This window comes from Harpia harpyja, chromosome Z (assembly GCF_026419915.1).
Source record: "Harpia harpyja isolate bHarHar1 chromosome Z, bHarHar1 primary haplotype, whole genome shotgun sequence".
Lineage (NCBI taxonomy): Eukaryota > Metazoa > Chordata > Aves > Accipitriformes > Accipitridae > Harpia > Harpia harpyja.
Window position 1 is genome coordinate 78,718 of NC_068969.1, and position 26,583 is coordinate 105,300.

Consider the following 26,583-nt stretch of genomic DNA (forward strand, 5'->3'; position numbering starts at 1 on the left):
CTTCACAACGCGGTTTTACACCAGCAACTACAGAGTTTTACAATACCGTTTTACAATACCGTTTTAAGGTAGCAACCCTAAAGCTTCACACCACGTTTCTTCACAACGCTGTTTCTTCACCACGTTTCTTCACAACGCTGTTTCTTCACCACGTTTCTTCACAACGCTGTTTCTTCACCACGTTTCTTCACAACGCTGTTTCTTCACCACGTTTCTTCACAACGCTGTTTCTTCACCACGTTTCTTCACAACGCAATTATTTACGACTCAGTTTTACAACAGCAACTCCAATGTTTTACAATACTTTTACAATACAGTTTTACAACTCGGTTTTACAATACAGTTTTACAGTAGCAACCCTAAAGTTTTACAATACCGTGTTTCAATACAGTTTTAGAGTAGCTACCATAAAGCTTCACAACACTTGTTTTTACACCACGTGTTTTTAAAACACAGTTATTTACAACACCATTTTGTCAACACGTTTTCCACAACGCAGTTTTTTGTCAACACGTTTTCCACAACGCAGTTTTTTGTCAACACGTTTTCCACAACGCAGTTTTTTGTCAACACGTTTTCCACAACGCAGTTTTTTGTCAACACGTTTTCCACAACGCAGTTTTTTGTCAACACGTTTTCCACAACGCAGTTTTACAAGAGCAACTTCAAGGTTTTACAATAGGTTTGCAACACGGTTTTACAATACTGTTTTACAGTAGCTACCCTAAAGCTTCACAACGCAGTTGGTTGTTGTTTCCAACGCGTTTTTCTACAACGCGTTTTTCTACAACGCGTTTTTCTACAACGCGTTTTTCTACAACGCGTTTTTCTACAACGCGTTTTTCTACAACGCGTTTTTCTACAACGCGTTTTTCTACAACGCGTTTTTCTACAACGCGTTTTTCTACAACGCGTTTTTCTACAACGCGTTTTTCTACAACGCAGTTTTAGAGTAGCAACTAAAGTTTTACAATACCGTGTTTCAATACAGTTTTAGAGTAGCAACTAAAGTTTTACAATACCGTGTTTCGATACAGTTTTACGGTAGCAACCCTAAAGCTTCACAACACGTTTTTTTACAACACAGTTTTACACAACAACAGTTTTCAAACAGCAACTTTAAAGTTTTACAACACTTTTACAACACAGTTTTAGAGTAGCAACCCTAAAGTTTTACAATACCGTGTTTCAATACAGTTTTAAGGTAGCAACCCTAAAGCTTCACAACACGTTTTTTTACAACACAGTTTTACACAACGCAGTTTTCAAACAGCAACTTTAAAGTTTTACAGTACTTTTACAATACAGTTTTACAACTCGGTTTTACAATACAGTTTTAGAGTAGCAACCCTAAAGTTTCACAATACCGTGTTTCAATACAGTTTTAGAGTAGCTACCATAAAGCGTCACAACACTTGTTTTTACACCACGTTTTTAAAACAAAGTTATTTACAGCACCATTTTGTCAACGCGTTGTTTTTACAGCGGGCGGCTCTTTTTACAGCGCGCGGCTCTTTCCAACGCGTTGTTTTTACAGCAGGCGGCTCTTTCCAACGTGTTGTTTTTACAGCGGGCGGCTCTTTCCAACACGTTGTTTTTACAGCGGGCGGCTCTTTTTACAGCGCGTTGTTTTTACAGCGGGCGGCTCTTTTTACAGCGGGCGGCTCTTTCCAGCGCGTTGTTTTTACAGCGGGCGGCTCTTTTTACAGCGGGCGGCTCTTTCCAGCGCGTTGTTTTTACAGCGGGCGGCTCTTTTTACAGCGCGTTGTTTTTACAGCGGGCGGCTCTTTTTACAGCGCGTTGTTTTTACAGCGGGCGGCTCTTTTTACAGCGCGCGGCTCTTTCCAACGCGTTGTTTTTACAGCGCGCGGCTCTTTCCAACGCGTTGTTTTTACAGCGCGCGGCTGTTTTTACAGCGCGCGGCTCTTTCCAACGCGTTGTTTTTACAGCGCGCGGCTCTTTTTACAGCGCGCGGCTCTTTCCAACGCGTTGTTTTTACAGCGCACGGCTCTTTTTACAGCGCGCGGCTCTTTTTACAGCGCGCGGCTCTTTTTACAGCGCGCGGCTCTTTCCAACGCGTTGTTTTTACAGCGCGCGGCTCTTTTTACAGCGCGCGGCTCTTTCCAACGCGTTCTTTTTACAGCGCGCGGCTCTTTCCAACGCGTTCTTTTTACAGCGCGCGGCTCTTTCCAACGCGTTCTTTTTACAGCGCGCGGCTCTTTCCAACGCGTTGTTTTCACAGCGCGCGGCTCTTTCCAACGCGTTGTTTTCACAGCGCGCGGCTCTTTCCAACGCGTTGTTTTTACAACAGCAACTTCAAAGTTTTACAATAGTTTTACAATTCAGTTTTACAGTAGCACCCCTAAACCTTTACAACACGGTTTTTTACAACATGGTTTTACAACAGCAACTTCAAAGTTTTATAATGGTTTTCGCTACACGGGTTTTAGAGTAGCAACCTTGAAGTTTTACAATAGCTTTACACAACAACAACTCAGCTTTACACAACAACAACTCAGCTTTACAGTAGTAACCCTAAAGCTTCACAACACATTCCTCTACAACACACACGTTCCTCTACAACACGAACTACTTTCCCAACCCCCCACTTAATGACACATACCACAGTGTTATGCTTACCCGCTCATTCCAGACTCAGAACCTACGACCATCATCACTCATGGTACCTGAGATAGCAAGACACACAAAATTAGCATAGCACTCGTGAGAAGTCACCAGCCCCATACTCTTCCTCCCTAATCCACAGCTCACCTCAAACGCTCATCCAATTCCAAAGGTGGCCCGCACAGCGCGTCCAAAACAAAAGGGAAAAGCTTAAACCAAACTGCCCCATCATACTTCGATATACAACACCAACCCAGCCCACAACCACCTCACCTTCTCAGACTGCTCATCGGCCTGCGGCTTCGCCCCTCCAAGGCTGCGTGCGCCACCTGCAAAAACCAAAGCAGAAGACGCATGCCGAGACATCGCCCGAAACCTCAGCCCGCCCGCACCGATTCCCAACTCCCTCTCCTTTACCTTGGCCGCTCAACCACCCCACCTCTGCCATCGACAGCTTGCCACGTTGAAGCCTCCATACCACCTGCAAAAAACAAATAACAAGGGATGCTGCCAACTTCACCAACAATACACCACCTCCAAAGGAACCGTTGCTTCAACCCAGTAGTCACAGCTCAACTTGCCAAGTCACCTCCGATGCCGACAGCCCGCTCCGCTCATTCCTTCGCACCTTCGAAATATAAAAAAAGTAAAAACCCTATCACCTAATCATAGAGCCACCGGCCACATCTTCCCTCTGACTCCACTCACAGACCCACCTCCTTATGGTGCTCCGCTGCCTTTCCCCGTCGCTCTCTGGCACGCATCTTGTCCCTCCGCACCTAAAAAAAAAAACAAACATACTGAACAAGTCACCTGGATGCAGAGCAAGAGCTTAACAACTCCAGAGGTCTTGATTCCATCTACAAAGACCATCTGGAGTCCAACTACAGCCTGCTATTTAAAAAAAAAAAAAAAACAAAAAAAACCCAAAAACACGCCAACCAAAAAAAAACCAGGGCAAAACTTTAAGCCCATCACGTGCAAGACTTAACACCTTAGAGATTCAAATCCGCTTCACTACCCCTCAACAACCCCTGCCACACGGCTCCAATCGTCTCGGTAAAACACTATCGGCACAGCTGTCCACACAGCCCGCTGACGCCTACTTGAGCTGAGATGACTGTACGACCCTCGCCTAAACAGTCTAGGCACATCGTTTCACCCAGACTCTTATCGCTGTTCCACCTACCCCTGACTCTACATCCCCGGGCAGAGCAGCTCCAAGCCAAACACACCCATGCGCAGAACCTCGCCACGTGGAACGCTACCAACGAGGCGATTCAAAGAGAGAAAAAACTCTCAGCAAAAAGAATGACCCCCGGACGGGAGGTGCCGTCGGGCAAGACGACCTACGGGGCCGCCACCGTGAGGCCAGGAGGCTCTACGGCAGACCCTCAGGAGAGGAGTCGAACGTAACACCCCATTACAAGACGGCACTGTCAAAACCCAGATGACGGATGTGCCAGAAGCCTGGCGTCAAGACCTAAGGACGTCAGGATGCGGGGAAGAAGTCCCAGTCCGAGAAAATGGACGGCTAGAGAGCGGGGCTGCCGACGCAGCCCGGAAGAACGCCACAAAAGAGGACTGACCGGAACCCGCCGAGACCGATCCACGCTTTAGAGCTCCGAACGCAAGAAAAGAAGCACCCGATTAGCACCGGGCCGATGAGTACGGGCATTCGAGACCCTAGGGACGGCGACCGAAGCGCATGCCACGCTCCTCCGGCGCAAAGCGCGACGAGGACATCGAGACCTGAGGAAGGTCGAAGGCACAGAAGACAGACTACGCAAACTACACACCACTGCAGACACAGGCTGGACCTGCCCTGCCCGGCACACGCAGGTCTCGCGCTGAAAAGCAACCCGCTCCCTTTGCCTGCCTAAAGGGGACTGCTTTGGGACAGCCCTCTCTCCTGCTCTAACTTTAAAACCCCTCCCTGCAATTCCCAGCTTCGTCCCTTCCTCCCAGCCTCTCCCCAGCCCTGGTCCCTCAACGTAGCTTTCAGAGGGCCGAGGGGCCGAGTCCATCCTCCACAAAAACCACACAGGCTAACTGGGATGTTCCTCAAGGTGACGCATTGGTCTTCAACATCTGCAATAGAACAAGCACAGAAAAAAAATAAACCAGAAAAGGGAGTAAGCATCCCGCCAGCCAACGCCAACTACTTCCCCAACTCCCCCCTCCTCACAAGCGCCACCGTGTTCACTTCCCCGCTCATTCCAGAATCAGACCCTGCAGCCATCGTCACTCGTGGTACCTAAGGTACCAAGACACACCAAATTAGCATGGCACTCGTGAGAAGTCATCGGCCCCACGCTCCTCCTCGCTAATCCACAGCTCTCCTCAAACGCTCATCCAATTCAAAGATAGCCCACACAGCGCCTCCAAAACAGAAGGTAAACGCTTAACCAAGCAGCCACATAATACTTTGCTGTTCAACACTGACCCGACCGACAACTGCCTCACCTTCTCGGACCGCTCACTGGCATGCAGCTTTGCAGGAGACCTTATAGCAGACTTCATGGTATGTAAAGGGTGCCTATAAGAAACCTGCAGAGGCTCTTTTTACAAGGGTGTACAGCAATAGGACAAGGTGGTAACAACTTTAGTCCTAAAGAGGGTACATTTAGTTTAGGTGTTAGGAAGAAGTTTCTCACTATGGGTGGCGAGGCACTGGAACGGGTTGCCCAGAGAACCTGCGGATGCACCCTCCCTGGAAGCATTCGAGACCAGGTCAGATGGGGCTTTGAGCAACCTGGTCTTGCAGAAGGTGTCCCTACCCATTGCTGGGGGGGTTGGAACCAGAGGATCTTTATGGTCCCTTCCAACCCAAACCATTCTATGACATCCAAATTCAACTGCAAAACTCATCTGAGAAAGGCTGGTGAACCCTCCTCCCTTTCCCCATCAGTCCCAAAACTTTAGAAACCCCTTTTCTTCTTCTCAACTGTCAGGAAAGCAACCCCACTGCTTCCTGACACCTCCTGCCCTCCATTTGCACCCCTGAACCCCCTTCAGTGGCTACTCCTCAGGAGCCGCTCTTCTGAGCCACATCCCAAATTCTGGGGGCACCTCCTAACCTAGAACTTCCCAGAGACTCTGAGCTCTGCCACACATCCACAAAATAAAGTTAAGTCCTAAGGCTTATAATCCACGAGGGGCCTGCCACAAGCTGCAAAGGTTCTAGGGACAACATGGCATTCTGTGGGCAATGAGGAAAGGTGACGAGGCATCCCAGGGCCTGAAAGGCACTGTGCCTCCTGGCCCTTCTGCTTTCTTCGGAAATACTAAAACTCCATATACAGATGCATATAAGATGTTCACTCTAACCCCTGCTAAACAACGTCATCATTGGTCCCGTTAAGAGAGATATCAGCAACTTACACAGCATACAGCAGAACTGGTGAAATAAAACAAGGTTCCGTTTTCAATAAAGTTGGGAATTTCAGGAAAACACAATGCATGAAGAATTAAAAAAAAAAAAAAAGCATACTGTTAAACCCTCTTTCTACCCCTGAACACTCAAAACAAAATTACTGACCTGAAAAAAAGAGAGGAAAAAAAAAAGCTGCATACAAGTGTTACTTTCTACTACACATGCTGCTGAACCTTGACTGGTCCTGAAGCTCTTACCTCAGGCAGACACCTCTTCCCAAAGAGCTGAGCCAGCTCAAAAGCTGCAAAGGACACAAGGAAGAGCTGAGCACCAACACCAGAGAAACCCAGGAGCACAATGAACTCCCTCAGCAGAGGCTGTGGCTCAAATACCCTGACCCTCCGCCCACCACCCTTAGCACAATCACCTGGGAAAGGGGAAGGGCAAACCACCAGAAGGTATAAAGTCAGCTGGAGGAGCAGCAGGAGTGTTCTCACCTGCCTTAAATTTACAGCAAGCAAAGCCCTGAACAGAGAAAGTAACCCCTGCAGGAAATGACACTACTTGCTCCTGTACTACAGCTACACCTATTGCATCAGCAATGTGACCGGGTAGAGAATTAAACTTAATTTTTCTGGGGTGTAGATAGAAAACAATAGATGTCCTTCTAAACTATGTAAGAAACTAGCTCATTAAATGCAATGACAATGTTGTTATCAAAATTGATGTGCTTTAGTTTCCTATAAAAAAGCCAAAACACTCTGGGGTTATGCTTCATTTCTAGCAAGACTGTGCATACCACCTAACTTCTACCAGAACTACCTTCTGGATAGGGATGAATCAAAAAGCAGAATTAGATCCCTTAAGAATTCCATCTCCAAAATATCTCTGGTTGCAAAGTAAATTATTTACTGTGAATAGCCAATGATTCAGAGTCCCCCTGAGCGTGTCTCCAACTGACTCCCTTAACAGAGGTACAAGAGTCCCAAAGTGCAAAAGACACCAAAAAAACATGGAAATACACGGGGGGGACCAGGCAGCAGCCATGCCCCAAAGGGACAGGCTGGGGGGGTGGGGCAACACCACCCCCTGCAGTCATGCAGCAAAGGGTCGGCAGCAGCCACGCCCCCCGCAGTTTACGTGGGGACAGCAGCCACAAATGACACCAAGAAAACATGGAACTTCAGGGATACACAGTGGGTGGGGGGAAGGGGGTGACACCCCCACCAATTGGCATGGGAAAAAACTCGCGTGGAAGGTGGGTTAGATGGATAGTTTGGGGTGGAAAGATACGTGCGCAAGAACATGCACAGGCTGGGGGGGGCATGCATGAGGTTTACCTTCACCAGGGGCTCCACCCACGTAATCCACAGTAGGTAAACTCGTCTGGGATAATCTGCAACAGCAATTCCACTCTGGGTTCTTGACCCAACGCCAGATAATCCACACTGCCTGCCCCATGGAGGGGGTGCTTCCCACAGGATGGGGCATCTGCTGAGCATCACCACACCCTTACGACAACACATCTGAAAAATTAAAATCACAAATTGTATTTCAGCATATTAAAAAAATAACACCAAATGAGTAGAAGAATTCCAGCAAAGGGAGAGGCTAGCAGGTGCCCTAATTAGGACTCGAGCTAAACAGGTCAGCTCACAATACGACACATCCTTTAGAAGGTAGACTGATGAAAACTGGTTTGCTGCTAGATAACTGTATAAGTGAGATTTGATAAATGATCGTATATTAACATTATGGTTGAAACAGTAGACAACGGGTAGCTGGGGACATAATTACAAAAGTGTAGTCAAGTGATTAACTAGTAATTATTCATAAGTTTTGCAGTTCTTTGCTCTTATGACTAGATGGTCCTGTACACTAGATGAGAACAATGCTGAAACTGACCACATGTGATTGAAACTGCATTAAGCTTCAAGATCAAAGAACAAGGACAAGAATAAAGACTTCAAGGACAGCCAACAGGAACTTCAAATGGGTCGGTGGTCGTAAAAGCAGCCCTTTGCCTCAAATGGATCCTTCATTGCGTATGATAGGATGTAGGCAGTACTAAGATAATCAGTTGCAATCATTTTTATGTATATGTATACTAATCTGATTAATATGCAATTAGTTATTCTATATAACCTGTTTGTGCTAAAGCTGTGGTATGCACACTAGGTGGAAATATCCCCCGTGCATCCAGCGCTGCAATAAAGAATGCCTGCTTTCTAAAACTCCAAAACAAGTCTTAGAGAGTTTCTTTGACCGGCTTTTCAGTATCAGAGAGGTGCAATTGCAACAAAATGAGTCCAAAGGGGGCTTACAGGGCTAAAAGTGTGCTGCAGGGAAAATCTAAGACCTCGGGAGACATTGTGACAGTAGCAGAGGGCTTCTGAGAGGGACAGGCAAAAGAAGGCTCGAGGCCATGATGAAGAAGTCCAGAAGGGATTTGAATAGACTACAGGTGTCCTCAGGGGACTAGGGACTGAACAGAGGTATGCTAGCTAGCATAGAGGACAACGTGAGCATTCTGGAGATGAAAGATGGCATCAGGAAAGGTTCTCAGGGAGGGAGAAGGGTGCAAAGTGCACAACAGAGCCAAAAGAGGGCTGTGGGGCACAAGGATGGCCTCAGGAGGCATGATGATGGGAGAAGAAGGGTGCTGAGAGTGAAAGACAGAAGGCAGCTCTGGGACACAATGCAAAACTCAAGAAGGTGTCCCAGCAATGTACAGATGTCCTCAGGGGATGAGCGACAGAATGGAGACATCCAAGATGGCAGTGAATAAGGTAAGAGTGCTCTGGGGCACAATGAAAGCCTCAGGAAGAATTGTCTCTGAATACGAAAGAAACAAAGCCTGCTACAGAACTCAAGGATAGCGATGGAACAGAAGGATGCTCGCAGGAAGCATTGTGACAGAAATAGAGGGGTGCTGAGGTAGACAGAGACACAGAAGAAGGCTCGAGGGCACAAAGATACTCGGGAGGAGATTTGAACACGGTACAGGTATCATGAGGGAGACTGACCCACTGGAGGCAAGCGAGATGGAAGAGAGGACAAAAAGACTGCTCTGAGGAAGAGGCAACGTTCTGACAAACCAAGGGGGGTGCAAATTACACCCAGAGATAAAAGCATGCCGAGGAGACCCTCTAAAGCCTGAGGATGAACCAAGAAAAGAGCCCCCCAAAAAATAAAAGTAGACATAGAAAGAAAATTTAAAAAAAATAAACGGGTACAAGGCACAGGAGAAAAATTTAAAAATAGGGACAGAAAACTACATAAAAGTAGACATAGAAAAGAAATTCAAGAAGGAAGGCATTAAAGGAGGAAAAAAATTTAAAAATAGGGACAACAAACTAAGTAAATGGAGACATAAAGAAAATTCTAAAATTGACAACCTACCCAACTGTTGTGGTTTAACCCCAGCCAGCAACTAAGCAGCCGCTCGCTCACTCCCACCACCACCCAGTGGGTTAGGGGAGAGAATCGAGGGGAAAAAAAAAAAAGTAAAACTTGTGGGTTGATATAAAGACAGTTTAATAGGACAGAAATGAAGATAATAATAAAATAATTGGAGATAATAATATACAAAACATAATACTTGGAGATAATATACAAAACAAGCGATGTGCAATGCAATTGCTCACCGCTCACCTACCGATGCCCAGTTAGTTCCCAAGCAGCGATCTGGGGCCCCTGCTCCCCACCCCCAGCCAACTCCCCCCAGTTTATATACTGTGCATGACATCATAAGGTACGGAATATCCCTTTGGCCAGTTTAGGTCAGCTGTCCTGGCTGTGTCCCCTCCCAACTTCTTGTGCCCCTCCAGCCTTCTTGCTGGCTGGGCATGAGAAGCTGAAAAATACTTGACTTGTTTTAAATACTACTTAGCAACAACTGAAAACACCAGTGTGTTATTGTCGTGGTTTCAGCCCAGCCGGTAACAAAGGACCACGCAGCCGCTCACTCACTCCTCCCACCCCCTCCGGTGGGATAGGGAGGAGACAGAGGAGAGAGAAAAGAAAAAAAACCTGGAACCTCGAGGGTTGAGATAAGGGCAGTTTACTGGGACAAACAACAACGGTACTAATGAAAGAATATACAAAAAGTGTGATGCACAGTGCAGCTGCTCACCACCCGGAACGCGACGCTCCACCACTTCCCCCACAGAAAGTCCAGAGCGCTCCCCCCGGCCCGCTCCCCATTTATATACCAAGCATGATGTCACATGGTATGGAATAGCTCCTTGGCTAGTTCAGGTCAGCTGCCCCGGCTATGCCCCCCCACCTCCCAGGTTCCTGTAAAAATTAACTCTATCCCAGCTGAACCCAGGACAGTTATCAACATTCTTCTCAAAATAAATCCAAACCATAACACTATACCAGCTACTAGAAAGAAAATTAACTCTGTCCCAGCCAAAATCAGGACACCAACAGACAAGAAAGAATTAAAAAGTAGGGACAGGAGGTAGATAAAAGCAGATGTAGAGAAAAAAAAAAATTAAAGTGCAACAAGATTAAGAAAATAAAGGAAAAAAAAATGGGAACATCAAACTAAAACAAAATTTTAAAAGTGACAGCATTTTTAAATTACACAGCACAGACTAGAATAAAATATAAAGACAGTGAACTGGATAAAAGTAGATAAAAAAATAAAAGCAACAGGACACAGGAAATAAAAAAATAGGGTTAGACATCTTGATAAAAGTAGACATAGAAAATTTTAAAAGTCATAACATAGAGAACAGATAGGAAAAAAGGAAACAATAGAGACAGAAAAATACATAAAAGTGAACAAAGAAACAAAATTCAAAAGTGAAGGCATTAAGAGAGGAAAAAATTTTAAAATAGCAAAAACCCCTAAATAGACGGTGTGAGAGGCTGAAAGAGTTAATGTCTCAAACATCATGGTGGGGCAAGTTCTGCTTAACAACAAACTCTGCATAACAAGGAACCCTGCGTAGCAAGGAACCACAGGTGAAAAGAAGCGGATCAGCACCCATCAGCAACAGGAGGGGAAGGGCATGCCAGAGGGTGCACAGCTCCCTGTTCTGATAATGCTGTTCTGATATGCTGAGCAGGACAGCTCACCATGCATGACAAAAGATCACATCTGCAGGGAAGGGGAAGTTACCCCCCAAACGACCCCCAAGTCCCAAAGGCTCACACACCACTCACTCATGACACCTAATTAACCTAACAAGTTTGAGTGCCTGCCCGAAGGAGGGGCAAGGACGATAAAAGCACACAAACTGAAGCCCCAGGTGTGCAAGTCCAGCAGGACTGGACCCCTCAGTTGACTGAACCAATGCTGCACCCAGGACTGGTGAAATCTTCCTCTTCTCTCTGTCTTGTTTCTCTCTTTCTTTTTCCTTTTCTATAATCCCTACATTTTATCCCTGTAAACATAAACCGTCGACCAAGTCTGGGACTAGGAGTGAATCCAGCTGCCCCCAGGCTCCTCTGTGAGAAGGAGTCTAGAAAGCAAAGGGGTCTGCTCTGAACCTCGTGACTCGACCGGAGGGCTCTCCTTCTTGTCTTCCCTGAACCGATCCCAAAATAAGCAAGGCCTGTAGTATATGTTTGGTGATGTAGGGTTAGCACAGGTTACACAGTTTACTGATGTAGTTTCATGCCAATTATTGTGGTGAGCGAATAAAGTTGAGTTTTGTGAGTTAAAGGATCCCTAGTGTCGTTTCACTTTAATCCTGACCTGGGAACCGGCAAACCTGAGTTGTCATCCTGAGAAAGTGAGATGTGACAGACGAAGGCATAGAAAGAAAATTTTAAAAGCAACTGAGTATGGGACATACTAGAATGGATTAAAAAATAAAGACAGCAAACTGGCTAAAAATAGACGAGGAAAGAAAATTTAAAAGAGATGGGGTACAGGACAGACAGGAAAATTTAAAAAAAGGGAGTGACATCTTGATAAAAGTAGACATAGAACAGAAATTTTAAAAGTGACAGATACAGTAAACAGGAAAAAATTAAAAATAGGGACAGAAAACAAGATAAAAGTACACCTAGAAAAAAAGATTTGAAAAGTAAAAGAATTATGAGAGAAAAAATTGAAAAATAGGGACAGTGAACTACATAAAAGTAGACATAGAAAATTTTAAAAGCAATGCAGTTCATGACACAGGAAAGAATTAAAAAATAGAAACAGTTACTGGATAAAAGAAGACATAGAAAGACCATTTTAAAAGCACAGCATTAAGGAATTAAAGGGAAAAAAATAGGGACAGCAAACTAAAACAGACAGGAAATTTTAAAAGCAATGGAGTCTAAGACAAAGGAAAAAATTTAAAAATATTGATAGGCTGAAAAAGAGAAAGATACATAGAAAGTAAATTTTAAAAGTGATGCGGTATAGGACAGACAGGAAAGAATTAAAAACCAGTAATATGCAGCATCATAAAAGTAGACATAGAAGGAAAATTTAAAAAGTGATGGGGTACAGGACAGGAAAGAATTAAAAAATAGAGACAGAACTGGTTAACAGAGATAGAAAATTTTAAAAAGTGATGGGAATAAGGAAAAATGGAAAAGAATGAAAAATAGGGACAGCGAACTAAAGAAATAAAGATGTAGAACCAAAATCTAAAAAGCAACAGGCTACAGGACAGACAAGAAAGTATTAAACAATAGTGACAGCACACTAAATAGAGAAATAGAAAGGAAATGTAAAAGTGATGGAGTGCAAGACAGCGGAAAAATTAAAAAACAAAGTGAACTGGATAAAAGGTGACACAGAAAGAAAATTTTAACAGTGACAGCATTAAAGAAAGGCTAGGAAAAAAAATAAAAAATAAGGATAGGGTGAATAAGAGAGAGACACAGAGAAAGAAAATGTAAGAAGTGACAGGGTACACGACAGCCAGGAAAGAATCAAAAAGCTGTGATACACTGCTTGATAAAAGTAGACATAGAAGGAAAATTTAAAAAATTATGGCATACAGGACAGGAAAGATATTTAAAAATAGGGAGAGAAAAATAGATAAATAGAGAGATGGAAAGAAAATTTTTAAAACAATGAGGTGCAAGACAGATGAAAAAACTAAAAATATATAGACAGTTGAACTGTATAAAACTAGCCATAGAAAGAAAATTTAAAAAGCAACTGCTTACAGGACATACAGGAAAGAATTAAAAAATAGGGACAGCAAACAAACAGACGCAGAAAGAAAATGTTAAAAGTGAGATGGTACAGGACAGAGGATAAAATTAAAAAACAAAGACAGTGAATAGGTTAAAGTAGGCATAGAAAGCAAATTGGAAAAAAGTGACAGGTGTCATGGTTTAACCCCAGCTGGCAACTAAGCACCACCCAGCCGCTTGCTCACTGCCCCCCTGCAGTGGGATGGGGGAGAAAAACCAGAAAAAAAGTAAAACTCACAGGTTGAGATAAAGCCAGTTTAATAGGTAAAGCAGAAGCCACGCGCACAAGCAAAGCAAGACAAGGAATTCATTCCTTGAAGCGTCCTGCCAGCAGGCGGGTGTTCAGCCATCTCCAGGAAAGCAGGGCTCCATCATGCGTAACGGTTATGTGGGAAGACAAATGCCATCGCTCTGAATGTCCCCCCTTTCTTCTCCTTCCCCCAGCTTTATATGCTGAGCATGACATCGTATGGTCTGGAACAGCCCTCGGGTCAGTTGGGGTCAGCTGTCCCAGCTGTGTCCCCTCCCAGCTCCTTGTTCAGCCGCAGCCTGCTCACCGGTGGGGCAGGGTGGGAAGCAGAACAGCCCTTGACTCTGAGCAAGCACTGCTCAACAATAACAAAAACATCCCTGTGTTATCAACACTGTTTTCAGCACAACTCCAAAACGTAGCCCCATACTAGCTACTGGGAGGAAAATCAACTCTATCCCAGCCCAAACCAGCACAACAGGGTACATGACAGAGACAAAAGAATTAAAAAATAGGGACAACTAACTAAACAAACAGACATAGGAAGAAAATTTAAAAGGTGATGGGCTACATGACAGACGGGAATAACTTAAAGACAGTGAATAGGTTAAAGTAGACATAGAAAGAAAAAGTAAAAAGCAACGGGGTACACAATAGTGAGGAAAGAATTAAAAAACAGTGATACACAGCTCGATAGAAGTAGACATAGAAGGAAAATTTAAGAAGTGATTGGGTACAGGACAGAAAAAATTTTAAAAATAGCCACAGTGAACTAAAACTGAGAAATATAAAGGAAATTTAAAAGTATCACAGGGGCACAGGACAGAGAGATAAAAAATAAAGACAGTAAACTGGATAAAAGTAGACATAGAAAGCAAATTTTCAAAGCAACAGGGTACACAACAGACAGGAAATAATTAAAAAATAGCAATAGGCAGCTTCATAAATGTAGATGTAGCATCGTGGTTTAACCCTGGCTGGCAACTAAGTACCATACAGCTGCTCACTTACTCCCTCCTACAGTGGGATAGGGGGAGAATCAGGAGGGTAAATGTGAGAAACTCATGGGTTGATATAAAAAGTTTAATAATTAAAAAGACTTTTTTTTAAAAGTTGTAACAGAAAAAAAAAAAAACCAGCAAATGAAAACATTTGCTTACCACCAACTGACCGATGCCCAGCCAGTCTCAAGCAACTGGGTACAGGACAAAGAGGGAAGAATTAAAATATAGGGTCAGGGAGACAGAGAGGGGAAAACATAGAAATTAAATTTTAAAAGTAATGGGGTACAAGGCAGTGCAGAAAAAATAAAAAACAGGGAGAAGCAGCTGGTTAGAGAGAGGCATATTAAACATTTAAAAGGCAACAGGGTACTGGGCAGAGCTGACAGAAGAATAACAAGTTTTGAGGAGCCATACACATAGGTGGGCAGGCAGAGAGGGAGACGGAGGAAGGGAGGCGGAGGTGGGCCAGGATGTAGAGGAGAGGATGTGCGACTCACCACAGCTCCTGGTGCCGGCAGGAGACCTTCACCGCCCCGACGTTTCTCTCTCTGCCTCTGCCCCTTCCTCCTCCCCAGTGCCGGCTGCCTGACCCTCACCCACTCGGCAGCACGCAGCGGACGCCTCAATGCTCCTCATCCACAAGGCTTCCTTGATACATGGCAGCTCACGCATGTAGCCAACAGAGGCCAGGAACAGCTCAGAGGGATCCTTCCTTGCCACAGGGACTGGCCATTCCTTGCTGCAGGCACCTACCAGCCAGACCCCCTTGCACTCCCTCCTCAGCCAGTTCCCCTGCCCAGGCAGCCCCCTTTACAGCTGGAGCCCCTTCACACAGCAGGGCCAGCCCCATCCTCAACCTCAGTGGCCACACCTGGGGCCATCCCAGCCCCAGCTGGAGCCCATCAGGAACAGGGGCCATTGCCAAAGCCCCACAGCATATTATCCCTGCCCCTGCACCTACCCACATCCAAGGACACAGAGGAGGCAGGAAAAATTTATTCATTAATGCATATAAGAAATCCTGGCAATGAGTTGGCTACAAGGCTCAGTGCCCAAAGGCAGCAGGATGGGGTGATAAAAGGGAAGAGTAAAGCAGGAGGAAGGACAGAGGGACACAGAGGTGCAAGACAGGGAGCCAGAAAATGGGATGCTGGGAACAAGAGAGGGACAAGAAGCAGGAAAACAGTGTAGAGAGAGAAGCGCAGAGAGACTGAGCAAAACAACAGGGATGGAGATGGAGGAATAAATAATAGGAAGTGGGGGAGAGAAGGTGAAGGGACTGGCAGGACAACAAGATAAAGACAGGACAAGGGACAGGGAAACATTCTCAAGTGATATGGGAGAAGAAACAGCAAGAACTAGAAAACAGAAACAGGGAGCCAGGTAGAGAGAAAATTTTCAAAAAGCAACAGCATATGAGAAACATAGGCAAGAACTAACAAATAGGCACAGGGAGACAGAAAGAGGGAGACGTAGAAAGAAAATCTAAGAAGTGACAGGGTACAGGACAGAGAGGGAAGAGTTAAGAACTAGAGACAGGGAGATGGATAGAAGGAAACAGAAAATTTTGAAAGCAACAGGGTACAAGAATCAAAAAGTAGGTACATGGAGCTGCATAGAGGGAGACATAAGAACGAAATTTGAAAAGCAACAGGGTACAAGAAACACAGGTGAGAAATTAAAATAAGGTCAGGGAGACAAAAAGAAGGAAAAGTAGCAAGAAAATTTAAAAAGCAACTGGGTTTAAGAAACATGCAAGAATTTAAATAAGGATGGAGAAGTAGAAAGTTTCAAAAGTGACGACATACAAGAAACATAGGCCAGATTTTAAAAATAGGGACAGGGAGCCTGAGAGAAGGAAACTGTGGTGGGTTGACCTTGGCTGGCTGACGAGCGTCCACCAAGCCACTCTACCATTCCCCCTCCTCAACAAGACCGGAGGGTAGAAAATACAACAAAAAAGCTTGTGGGTCAAGATAAGGACAGAGCAATCGCTCACCAATTACTGTCACAGGCAAAACAGACTCGACTTGGGGAAATTAATTTATTGTCAGTCAAAATCAGAGTACAATACGAACAAATCTGAAAAACACCTTCCCCCCACCCCTCTCTTTTTTTCCTGGGCTCATCTTCACTCCTGACTTCTCTACCTCCTCCTACCGAGCAGCACAGGGGGAGAAGGAGGGGGGGGTTGCAGTCAGTTCATCACAAGTTGTCTCTGCTGCTCCTTCCTTCTTTGTGCTCTTCTTCTGTTCCAGTGTGGTGTCACTCCCATGGGGCCGCAGGTCCTGCCAGAAAACCTGCTCCAGTGTGGGCTCCTCTCCACAGCGTCACAGCCTCCTTCGGGTGAATCCGCCTGCTCTGGCGAGGGGTCCTCCGTCGGCTGCAGGGTGCATATCTGCTCCGCCATGGACCTCCGTGGGCTGCAGGGGGACAGCCTGTGTCACCATGGTCTTCACTGCAGGCTGCAGGGGAATCTCTGCTTTAGGACCTGGATCACCACCTCCTTTTTCTTCTTCACTGACCTTGGTGTCTGCAGGACTGACAGCTTCTGCACAGCTTTTTTTTAGCCCTTCTTAAATATCACAGAGGTGCTACCAGCGTTGCTGGTTGGCTCAGCTTTGACCAGTAGCAGCTCCATCTTGGAGCTGGAACTGGCTGTGCCCAACATGGGGGCAAGTCCTGGTGTCTTCTCACAGAACCCACCCCTGCAGCCCCTATCCACTCCCCTGCCCCAGCTTGCCACACAAACTCACTACAACAGTGATCGGCTACAGGGCAGAGAGGCGGGATTGAAAAGTAAGGAAAGGGAGACAGAGAGAGACAGGGTGGGGAAATAGCAATGGGCTACAGGACAGAGAGGAGGAACTAATAAAAAAGGAGAGGGTACCAGACAGAGAGATGGATAAAAACAAATATTAGTGATGAGCCACAGGGCAAAAGGAAGAATTAAAAAACGGGACAGTGAGGTAGATGAGAGAGACTGAGAAATATCAAAAACACTGATGATCTAAAGGGGAGAGAGAGGGGAAATAAAGAATAGGGACAGGGAACCAGACAGAGAGAGAATAATAAAGACAAAAATGGGCTATGGGACAGTGAGGGAAGAAGTTAAAACATAGGGACAGGGACCTGGAACAAGAGAATCTAAGAAAGTAAAAGTGTATCCAGAATACAGGGCAGAGAAAGGAATTTAAAAATAGAGACACAGCATCAGACAGGTGAGAGCGGTGGGAATTGTGAAGGGCTAAAGGGCAGACAGGGAGGAATTAACAAGATTGGGATAAGAAGACAGACGGATAGATGGAGAAAGACAAAGTAGTGATGGGCTGCAAGGCAGAGACAGAGAATAAAAAAAAAGAGGGATGGGACAGGTCAGAAGTGCAGAGAGAAAAAGAAAACAGAGAGGCAGAACAACAGAGAAAGAGGGGGACTTAGAGAACAAGAAAGGGAGAGGTACAGAAAAAAAAAACACACAAAAAAATTAAAGCAGTGAGAGAAAGAGAAGGTGGGGGCAGGGAGGGACTGGCATGCAGAAGAGGGGTGACACAGCCCCAGGGGTCCAGGACTCACTGTACCTCCTGCTGTTGGAGCTGCTGGGAGAATTTGACAGTTCAGACATGTCTGTCTCTCTCTCCCTCTCCCTTCCTCCTCTGTAGCTGCACTCACTTGACTGTCATCCACCTAAGAGAATAGATTGGTGTCTTCCAGCTCTTACAATATGAGACTTCCTAGAAACACAGCCTCACATGCACACACACTACATGGCTGTACTGTGGTTTTGGTTATGCATACAGACCCTGCCGTGCACACTGGTGATCGGACCTGCTGCGGACTACACTAGGAAGGATCCATCCTCACCTGGAGAGGCAGGCTATCTCCTATCTGCAGCTGGTGGCTGGATCCTCTTTATTTTATTCTTCAGCAGCTTTACCATTCTGTGGCCTCTCCAGCTTCAGCGTCAGCTTCAGCAGCTCCTGTCCACAGCCAGTAAGCGCTCCACCTGTCCCTCTGTGCTCCCGCGCCGCAAGGAGAGGGAGGCCAGGCAGAGACAGCCCACGCAAGCCTGAGGCTGCTGCAGTCAACGGCATCCCCAGGGGACGAACGGACAACCGCACCCACAGCGTGGCCTCTGGGAGAAGGAAAGAGGCAGCAGTGACCATTATTACCGCAGCTCGACCCTGGCCGGAGCCCCTCCTTCCGCAGACGCCGCTCGTTCCCCGCGCCGCTGCTAACGGCACCCCCGTTAAGGGAGACTCCAGACCACCGCAGGGCCAGCTTGCTGCCCTCGCGACAGGGCTCGGGGGCTGCCTGCGGCTACAGCGCAGGCTTCAGGGGAGGGGCTGGAGCTGGGGGCAGCCGCGCGGGCCGAGCGGGGCCGGGGGAGCTCTGGCGACTCGGGCGGGCGCCCGCTGGCCGCGCCTGGGGGGTGCCCGCCTCCGTCCCCTCTTCCCTTCTACCGGCTCTCTCTCGGGAACTCCCCGGCGCTGCCCTGGCCCGGCTCGCCTCCGGCGGACCGGCAGCCTGCCGCGGCGGCAGCTTCACAGCTTCCCATCCCGCCAGGGGGCAGGAGGCACCCCCTACCCCCACCCCCGCCCCCGCTGAAAGGGATCGCTCGTCTCACCCGCAGTCCCGGCGCTCGCCCGCTGCCACCCAGACCCGCGCCCTGCGAGCCGCCACGCTGCTCCCGGGGACCGCGCATGCGCCGGAGGGGCTGGAGCCGACGCGCGAACGCCGGGCTGCCCCACGCGCAGAACGGCGCATGCGCCCGGGAGGGCTGGTCGGGGAGCGGGCGCGGCAGGAAGACCGCGGAAAACCACGCGAAACCGGCAACGGTCCTGTGTCTGACCTGGTCTGACTCCGGGGGCCGCAGCGGCAGCGAGGACTACGCCGCTCCCGAGAGCCACGGAGCTGGCCGGCCGCCGAGTCCGCGAAAACTACAACTCCCGGCATGCCCCGGGAGGCAGCCAGCCCCGCTGCCTGACCCCGAGGGGACGCCGCTTCCGTTTCCGCCCACCCCCACGCCGGCGCAGCCGCAATCCCCGCCGGGCACCCAGCGCCGCTCCGGGCAGCTCCGGCGCGCTCCCGCCGCCGGCTCCGGCACGGCGCGGCACCCCCCGCCCGGCTCCGGGCAGCGCCCGCCGCCGCCGCTCCGGCACGGCGCGGCACCCCCCGCCCCGCTGCCGCTCCGCGCGTCTGGCACGGACCCCGCCGTCCTCCTCGGGGCTTTCCCCGGGACCCGCCGGGCGATTGCGCAAGCCCCGCCACGGGGCCCGGGCCCCCCCCGGCCCACGTGCTCCCGGCCCCCCGCGAGCCCCCAGGGCCCCGGCCCCCCCCCCCGGCCTCGGCACAGGCGGCCCCCACCTCCCCCGGGCCACCCCCGCCGGGGACGGTCGCGGTCCGAGGGGCGCCCGGCCCCGCTCACCTTCTCCCGAGGGGCAGCCGCAGCCCGGCCACCGCTCTGCTCTGCTCCGCTCCGCTCCTGCCTGGGCTCCCACCGGCCCCGCCGCGGCCCCTCCCCCGGCAGCCCCCCCTTCCCAGGGAGGGGCCGTCGCCATCAGCCTCACTGCCCGCACCTGGGGCTCCTCCAGCCCCGGCCCGCAGCTGTGGTACCGAAATCCCGAATAAAACTCCACAACACCCATGGGAAGTTCAGAAGCAGGCGCTTCGTTTATGGAATGAAAGATGTCAAAGTAAGATGACTCTTGACGAGCTGCTCGCTGGGGTAAAAATACAGATTTTAATACCCGTCTTATTTTAGTTCTAAGACTTGGCAATTGCCAGGTATCATCTTTTCGATTTACCCAGGTCCACCGCCGAGGCCGCAAGGGAGATTTCTTCCAGAGAGAGGATAGAGTTATTAAGTCTAAAGTCCATTATTTGCTTTTGTCCTTCAGGAGAAGGTGAGTGGATCGTATATCATCACTATTCACCCAAACAGTTAACAACCCTAAACTTTTCACCTGTCCTTTACTACAGTCAATTCCAAGCTAATTTTTTTCCATTATTAAGAGGGGACCCAGGATCATTTAAAATATTATTCTACTTTCCACAAATACATGCCCCATCTTAGAGCTTTAGCTACTAGAGAAAGTCTTTGGATTTGGGGGTCAGAGGAGTTGCAAGTCTAAACTTTCATACCCTTCTCTTTAGGATGTGTGATTTTTCTCTGTATGTCTAAACCAGTCTAAATTTCCCTAGATGGTCCTGACTCTGGGTGGATCTAACAAGGATCCTGGAACTCCAGTAAATTCCAAACATCGTTTTATATTTTAAATATGGTCCCAAGTTCCTTTCTGCACTTGTCTCTACGGTTTTGGCAACTGACAGCCCCAAGGGGTCTTTGTACAAGTTTCTCCCGAAGGGCGATAAATTAATTCTTTTGTCCGTGAGGTGGATGGTTTGGTAATGTTATAATTCAAAATGCTATAATTCCTTCTTTCAAATTTAAAAAAACAATTGCCTTTTAAATCCATCCAATTTAATTTGCTAAAATGATTCTCATTGTTCTACGTCTTTTCTCAAGTTTTGGTTAAATTCAGTGTCAGTATTCTCCACGGAACTAGATTTTCATCTGACTTTGGAATCGGAAGGCAGGCTGTTATCGAGGTTAAATTTTGTGTCTTTACAAAACTTCGAATCAATTCCAAAACTAGAATTTTTTTTTTTTTAATCAAAATTACAGAAACGGTTAATATCAAGATTAATAGCTCAAACAATAATTGTTTCATTTTGTTTATGTTTAGAACCCCTCAAAAAAAATACTTAAACCCTATAACACACAAAAAGATTACTGCCCTTGACAACATTCCTAATAGCAACCCCAATATTATAAATTTTACACAATTGTTTTCCCAAATAGATAATGTGAAACTTACTTATAGGTTTTCAGTTTCAAAGGGCCAGTTTCTTTAGACTTCCAATTTCCTGTTGGTGCTTTCTTTAGTCTTGAATAATGAAGCCAAGGTTCTTCGCCCAGACCTTTACTGCTCTAAGTGTTGTTAAAATGACTCGATACGGTCCTTTCCACTTCTCAGTGATTTTATATATATTCAATCTCCTGGTCGGAAGGGATGCGCTGCTACGTCCAATTCTAAGGGTCCAGCTGCGGAGACATACTGACGAAGTTCTTGAAAAGAATTTCTCAAAGAAATCATAACACCTTTTAAAAACATATCTCCAAAGCCACTCCAGATACTCAGAACATAGGACTCTTGATACGGTCTTTCATATAACATTGCATAATGACTTAAATTTTCTTTCTCTTCTGGCTATACTCTGATTCTTAATAGAGCCATGGGTAAGGCTTTAACCCATGTGAGTGAGGTTTCCTGACAAATTTTACTCAACCGTTGCTTGAGGGTATAGTTCATTCTTTCTCCGCCCCCCCCCCCCCCCCCGCCCCCTTGCTTGTGGTCTATATGGGGTGTGATAGTCTCAATCTATAGCCAATACTTTGCTCGACTTGTCTCATCATCTTTGCTATGAAATGAGGGCCATTGTCAGATGACATTCTTACAGGCACCCCATATTTTGGTATTATCTCTTTGAGCAAGACTTTAACTACTTCTCTTGCTTTGTCGGTGTGACAAGGGAAAGCCTCGGGCCACCCAGTAAAGATATCAACTAAAACTAGGGTAGATCCTTCTTTTCAAGGCAATTCTATAAAATCAATTTGCTAGTATTCCCCTAAAAAATTTCCTTATTTAATAATTCCAAAGATAATCTTATTACTGATTTGGGGATCATTTTATATATAAATTTCACATCCGCTTATAATTGTTTAAACAATCTTTGTCATATTTTACTTTCTGTTCCCCGATATACTTTGTTATGTTCAGCTCGGGCAATTTCTCTTGTTATCGTGGGCGGGACTATTATTTGACCTGTCGGTGTTACAGCCTGTCCTGTTTCATTTTGTTAGCCTGCAATCTAACAATTAATTCTTCCATCTTTTTCATTATAATTTGGAGTTTCTTTAGGCCATTTTATACTTTTCTCTGGAACTAGCGCTAGGATGCCTTTTTCTGCAGCCTCTTTAGCAGCTTTATCAGCCAGTCGGTTACCTGCGTTAGGAACAGTCTTACCTAACTGATGCGCTTTACAGCGCGTTATCGTGACTGCTGTTGGTTTTTGAACGGTTTCTAACAATTTCGGTATTTGTTCTGCATGCTGAATGGTGGTTCCTTGTGCAGATAACAGTCCTCTTTCTCTCCATATCGCTCCATGTGCACGTACTACTCCAAAAGCGTACTTTGAGTCTGTCCAAATGTTGACTCGCTTTCCTTGACTTAGTTCCAGAGCTCGAATAAGAGCTATCAATTCAGCCTTTTGGGCAGATGTCATCGAAGGCAAAGTTCGCAACGCAATTACCTCCTCGGTTGTTATTGTCTATCTGGATAAACGTTTTCCTTCACAGATGAAACCGCTTCCGTCGGTATACAGTTCCCAGTCTGCTTCTTCTAGCGGCACATCTCAGAGATCCAGTCAGCTGGGGTAAACTCCTTCAGTTGTCTGCAAGCAGTCACGTTCCAGTTCTCCTTTAACTTGATCAGTTGTTGAAAACGCAACAGGGTTAACGGTGGTAGTAGTTTTTAAGTAAACATCATCTTGTTCCAGCAACACCACTCGGTATTTCAGCATTCTGCTAGGGGATAACCAATGCCCCCCTTTCTGTTTTAGCGCAACAGTTATCGTATGGGAAACGTACAGTAATCCTTTGTCCTCAGGTGAACTTACGAGCTTCCTGGATCAGTAGCACAGTTGCAGCGACGGCTCTCAGACGACCAGAGCATCCCAGACTCACGTGATCTAATCGCTTCGAGAAGCAGGCCACAGCTCGCCCACTTGGCCCTAAATATTGGGCCGGCATGCCCAGAGCTATACCTCTTCTTTCGCGAGTGAAAAGTTCAAATGTCTTTGTGAGATCCGGCAGGCCTAGGGCTGGCACCCCTATTACAGCCTGTTTCAATTCTTTGAAAGTAGCTTTCTCGGCATCAGTCCAATCCATTGTTTGAGGTTTTGAGCTGCTCCTACAAAGGTCGGACCCGCAAGCCGCAACTGGTAATCGACAGGTGACACCACGCAACCGTTCCCGGAAATGCTCGTCATTAATTTGTTAGTCTTAGGTTCGGGGAGACGACAAATTGCCTCTTTGCTCTCAGTTCCTAATTGTCTCTGTCCTTTTAGGATTTTAAAACTCAAATAAGTTTCTTCTTTCTGGGTTATTTGGGTTTTTTCTTTTGACACTCGCTATCCACTGATTCCCAAAGAGTTCAAAAAGTTAATAGTTAACTTTGTGCGTTGTTCTTCCATCTCAGCTACAATTAACAGATCATCCATACATTTCAACAAGATTTCTTGATTATTTTCTTTCTTCCAAAGCTCTAATTCTCGTGCCAATGGATTTCCAAAAATGGTAAGACTATTCTTAAAGCCTTGAGGCAAGACTGTCCCTGTATATTGTCTTTTTCTCCCTGTCTCAGGATTTTCCCATTCAAAAGCAAAAAGCTCTTGACTGTTGGGATCCAAGGGAATACAGAAAAAGGCATCTTTTCAGTCTAACACTGTGAACCGTTCTCGTTTCTCTGTTAGGGTTGTTAACAAAGTATAAGGATTTGCTACTACCGGATGAATATCTTGTACTATTTGATTTATTGCTCTGAGGTGTTGAACTAATCTATAATCTTTTTCATTAGCCTTTTAACAGGCAAGGTCGGGGTGTTATATTTGGATTCACATTCTGTTAACAATTTATATCTTAAAAATTTTTGTATTATCAATAGTAACCCTTTCCGGCTTTCCAGTTTTAGGGGGTATGGCTTAATTCGTAGCGGATTCGATCCTGGCTTTAAATCCAGTCTCACAGGTTCTGCTTTTTGGATTTACCGGGAACTTCCCAGTCCAGACGATTGGAATTACAGCATTATACTTTGACTGGTATGATCTTCTGCTTTCGGTAACCATCCTGTAACAACAAAGCCACTGCTTCGATACGTTTAGTTTCTGGAATTAAAATTTTAATCTCTCCATTTTTTAATTTAATTTCTGCCTCTAAGTTCTCCAGTAGATCTCCCCTTAACAGGAGTTTAGGAGAATTTGGCACATACAAAAACTGCTGAGTGACCCATTGCTTTCCTAATTTCATTGTTAAAGATTTAAAGAAGGGTCTAGTTTCTCGTTCACTTGTTGCACCAACACCACCAATTTCTTCAAAACTTAACTCTCCCTCTAAGGTATTTAAAACTGAAAAGGTGACTCTAGCATCAATTCACATTCAATTTTCTGTTCTCCCAGTTTAGCTGTAACCAGAGCTTCTGCTGGGAGACTCCCCTCCGGTCCCCGTCAGCTGCGTTCACTTAAAAAGAACAAATCGACATATGGCACTTCATTCCATTTACTCTCTCTCCTACAAAACAACAGTAATTGCAATATAGTATTATAACTCAAAGTTCTGTTTGTTTCCCATTTTTCCTGCAATTCACCCCAGTGTGCCAACAAACATCCCAACGGTGATGGTTTTGGTATCTTTTCATCAGCAGTTCTATTTCCTGCACTCTTATTCTTAAACAATTTTGCTAATGCCATTATACTTATATACATTCAAATCCCAAATACCAAACAAACGCAAATGACAGTTGTCCCAAATAATACACAAAGTCCAACCCAGCAATAGCTTTCGCTTACGACTTAGGGGCAGACGCCTAGGCTTCCACTGCAAACGGGTACCCTCCAAGCCCCAACCCTGCGAAGCTTTCGCCGCGCCTCACGGGCAGGCTTTCCAAACAAATTCCAAAGCAGCAGCGCCTTACCTTTTTTCCAGGGAACGCCGCGAGGAGCTTTGTGAGTCGAGGGCGATGGTTCTCCCCGAGAATACCTCGGCGCCGGCCGGAGTTCGATCGACACTCGATCTCGTCCAGTCTCACTCGCAAGGTCCCGTCTGGGTCGCCAAAACCGTTACCGAAATCCGGAATAGAACTCCTTAACACCAACGTGAAGTTAAGAAGCGGGCACTTAGTTTATCGCAGCGCTGGGGACACGGGGGATCGCTCCTCCAAAGGCGTGTCCCACTTAGTATCAAAATCCGTCAGTTTTTACAGACTTTTTCTGTCAGGTCATTGTTACATAAGCTCTTTCCATAAAAAGGCATACTATGCTCGTTCTTAAATTTAACCTTTCTAAGGATTGGTCCTTTGATTATATAACCTTATCAATATTCTTATTTAAAAACAATCATTGGTCAGTTACACTTAGCTCTACTGACTGGAATCTTCGATACTCAAATCAAGATGGGAAGGGTAAGGGGGTTTCCAAGCAGCAAACTGGCGTCCACGACGGTTTCCTTCGTTTCTTGAAACGGAACATAGAAAAACCTGTAACTTCCTGGTGAGGTTTCTAGGGTTAGCTATTTCCAACCTTAACAATATTAAGGTTCCGATAGTCACACGTAACGCAGTTCCTAAAGTTTCTATGGCTACGTTTCAAACGTAACAATCCTATACGTTACGCTTCACAATTTTACTTCTTAATCAAACCTAACTCTTCTACGTGATTAAATTTTGATTTCTTTACCAGAATATTTGCAACAGCTGGAGCCCAGCAGGAACGGGGGGGGCATGGCCCGACCCCCCCCAGCGCCTCACCTCCTCCTCCCCTGGGCTCCCTCACGGCCCCTCGCCCCGTGCAAAGGGAGCGCAAACGCAGCCCGGAGGGCAACGGGGCCGGCCGGCCGGCGTCCGTTCGGTCAGTCGCGCGCCTAACGAGTCCTGCCAGCGAGTCCGCTCCGGGGCTCGGGGCCCCCCCCGACGCTCCCCCTGCCCCTGGGACACCTCTGATAGCATATTTCCGTACATTCTGTATGGCACGTCTAAATAGTTTTGGATGGTTTTAATATTTTGTACCAGCCGTGGAAACTGGTTTGCTGCTAGGTGACTGTAAAAGTGAGATTTAGTAAATAATTATTAGAAATCTTACACTAACGCGATGATTGAAACAATAGACAAAAGTATAGCCAAGCAATTAACTAGCAGAGGTAGGTACTCCTAAGTTTTGCAGTTCTTTGCTCTTATGACTAGATGAGAACAATGCTGAAACTGACCGCATGCGATTGAAACTGCGTTAAGCTTCAAGATCAAAGAACCAAGGACAAGAATAAAGACTTCAAGGAC

The 26,583-nt window shown here is 46.5% G+C and overlaps 2 long non-coding RNA genes across 2 annotated transcripts; one reads left to right on the plus strand and one right to left on the minus strand.

The window, feature by feature from the left end:
- Positions 1–16,514: 16,514 nt before the first annotated feature.
- Positions 16,515–18,298, minus strand: LOC128137447 (uncharacterized). Its single transcript, XR_008233695.1, has 3 exons — positions 18,278–18,298; positions 17,995–18,100; positions 16,515–16,881 (listed from the first exon to the last, which is right to left on the minus strand). It is a non-coding gene; the product is annotated as an uncharacterized LOC128137447 (long non-coding RNA).
- Positions 18,299–20,505: 2,207 nt separating this feature from the next.
- LOC128137448 (uncharacterized) lies at positions 20,506–25,664 on the plus strand. Its single transcript, XR_008233696.1, has 2 exons — positions 20,506–20,662; positions 24,285–25,664. It is a non-coding gene; the product is annotated as an uncharacterized LOC128137448 (long non-coding RNA).
- The last annotated feature ends 919 nt before the right edge of the window (positions 25,665–26,583 follow it).